The sequence below is a fragment of the Lepidochelys kempii genome, chromosome 1 (assembly GCF_965140285.1).
Source record: "Lepidochelys kempii isolate rLepKem1 chromosome 1, rLepKem1.hap1, whole genome shotgun sequence".
Lineage (NCBI taxonomy): Eukaryota > Metazoa > Chordata > Testudines > Cheloniidae > Lepidochelys > Lepidochelys kempii.
In genome coordinates this window covers 109682802-109685744 of record NC_136380.1, presented here as the reverse complement: position 1 = coordinate 109685744, position 2943 = coordinate 109682802, and positions in this window count along the sequence as shown.

Here is a 2943-nt window from a genome sequence, read left to right as displayed (position 1 = left end):
ACACTTGCACACTAAGGAAAACAACTTGGAAGACTATGTTTAACAGTGACACCCACTATCACAATAGTCATACATAATTGACCAGAAAGGGGCAAATGCCCAAAACAATTCTACGATATATCAATACCATTCCATTCTTAATAGGATTTAACTTTAGATATTTGACTTGAATATCTCAGTTAAAACTGACAGCAATAAACAAGACTCAATAAATCTATGTAATTGGTATAACAGTGAATCCAAAATATAGAAGTCAAAACACACCAAAAAATGAACAGCCAAATCCTGCTCCACTACAGCTACTTTGCAATGCCTGCACCAACTGCCTCCCACCCCTAGCATAAGGAGAAGGAGGGGCATGAGGAGGATGTGCAGCAGAGCAGAGATCCGCTATAGCAGGTCCTCCACTGGTGTAAGGTCCCTGAGGGACCTTGCACCAGTGACATAGGTTAGGGTTGCCCAAGTGTAGCCCCTAAACTGCATGGGGACTGGGCAGCTTCAACCGCCTCCCTGTGGTTCCCTTGCCACTCCATCTGAGTACAGCTTGGATGTAGTGGAGAATCAAGCCCTGAAGGTCTAACCAAAAAAGTAAAATCCCAAAATGGAATCCAGTGGCACCAATCTCTGGCACAGAAAGGATCCAAACCAGTTTAACCTAATTCCAGACAATACCACAAAACAGGTTAACTGTATTAAATGCTGCTAAAGGCCAAAGAAACCAAGTTTTTTAAAAAACAAAACAAAACCTCCTTCCCCCATCAGATGTATTTAAACCTTTAAGATTTCAGGTTAGAAATTAGCCCTTTGGACTATGTGTCCAGTTGGCCTTTCCCTAGTCTCCAACTGTGTGCACACACACCATTTGCATATACAGAAGCCTTTTTGCACACAAACTTCTGCACACACTTACTTATTTCCATGTGCACAATTAGAGAAACTTTTTTAATTGCCAGCTGATGAACCATTGCATAAAAGCACTGAAATCTGAATGATGAATTCCTTAAGAATATCTCTGCTTATATATAGTTATTTACTCTTCTAGTTTAAAGGTGAAGTGGTATGTTGTACAGCAACAGTAATTGTGATAGCTAGGCACCAAAATGCAGTAAATTGAGAGTAGCAATAGAATCAAAGCCAAAGTGTGCTCCACTCCTGCTCTCCTAGATTTCAGTCATGTGGTTTTTTGTCTGGCATTTTTTATTTTCCCTCTTTCACTGCTTTCCCTTCATAATCCTCTTTTTCCTCAGTGTGTCCCTTCCTTCTGTGTCGCTCATCCTTTGTTCTTCTTAGGTTCTCTTATTGCAAGTAGGCTTCTGTGTGGAAAAAGTTCTCAAAACCAGATATTTGACCATATCTATAAGGAAGATGTCTATTCCTGCTGCCACCTCTGTCCCTTAGCTTGATCTCATTCTTGACTGAGAGGGATACAGAATGTTGGCAGAGGATAGATACTAATGAAGTATGGTCTTTGCCACTTCTAGTGGGTGGTGTGTTGTATATGTGTGGTCTTTGGGGGGTTTTTTTGGATTAGGGATGGGTCAGTCATTATTAGTATTCAATCTATTTGCTGGAAAACTAACCAGTAAGGCTGTAGAAATTTTTCTGTAAAACCTTCGGGGGGAGGAATAGGGTTGTTTTTTTTTCTTTCAGCAAAAATTTTCTATTTTTAAAGAATCTGGTTTGGCTTTCTGATAAATCACCCAAGCCAAAATGTTTTGGTTCTTGGTATTTTTGACCATAAACTTTCAGTTTTTGATAGCCATATCAAATGTTCTTTGGGGAGGGATTCAAAGCTGTTCTACTGGACGATCTATCACACACTTGAGAGGTGTGGACAGATTTCTCTTTTTCAGAGAAGGCATTCCTGAGTTTGGTCACTCATGTTTTTGATACATTTTTCCCCACCCATGATGGTTGTCAGGGCTCTAACTCATGGCAGTGTCTCAGGATATCGAGTGTTGGTGTCTGAGATTGGTCTAAATCTTAAGAGGTTGAGTGGCCCCTGCTTTTTGCCAGTTGGGTATTCTTTGTCCCTAAGACTTTCTTACCCACACAATTTCTAGCTCTGGAGTTACCGCTGGAGGTGGGCAACTTTAGTTTCAGAGCAGCTCACCAGTCTATATTCTAATGACAATATGTGGAATCAGCATATCCTGTAGTGGGCCACCCTTCAGTTTCTTGAAATGTACTAACCAGCTGCAGCGTCCCTGAAAGGAACATTTCATGTCACTTCAGCTCCTCTCCAGGCAGACTGTCCATCAGTAGAGTCTGCACCAGTAAAAACTGATACAGATGCTGAATTAATCTGTTCATAATTGCCCCAAGTGTATAATATTGCCATCTCAATCAGTGGTGGATGTAAGATTGGCAGATGGATTCTGTAGCATAACGAAAGGATGAGAAGCCAAAGAAGTGGGAATGGGGGCAGCTACTGCAGTTTAAAAAGAGAAAGTTCTTGTGACTGTGGGATGCATGTTACACACCCAGACACAGAAACCTTAATTTGATTCCTCTTTAAGGACCTACAATGCCAAGATAAAGTAACATAATCAACAGAAGTCAAAGCAGTGCAAAAGCATGTTTAACATCTAGTTGCAGATAATGGAAGAACACTCAACAGCAATGTTGATAAACGAACCTATAAACCACTTGAATGATTTTACAAAGTCACTGCACAGCTAAACCATCTGACAACATGCAGTTGTTTGGGTCACTCAGACATTTAACCCGTGTGTCCTTCAAAGGAGTAATATGAACTAATTACTAAACATTATCCAAAAGCATTAGCACTGCTGATGCAGAGATTAACTATTCATTTTAACACGGTGAAGAATCCTCACGTTTTCATGTGACATTCTAGAAGTACAAATACAGTTTTTTACCTGGGGAGACACATGGTTCAAGTTTAGGGATTTGAAGTAGAATGTTAATCATAATTCATGT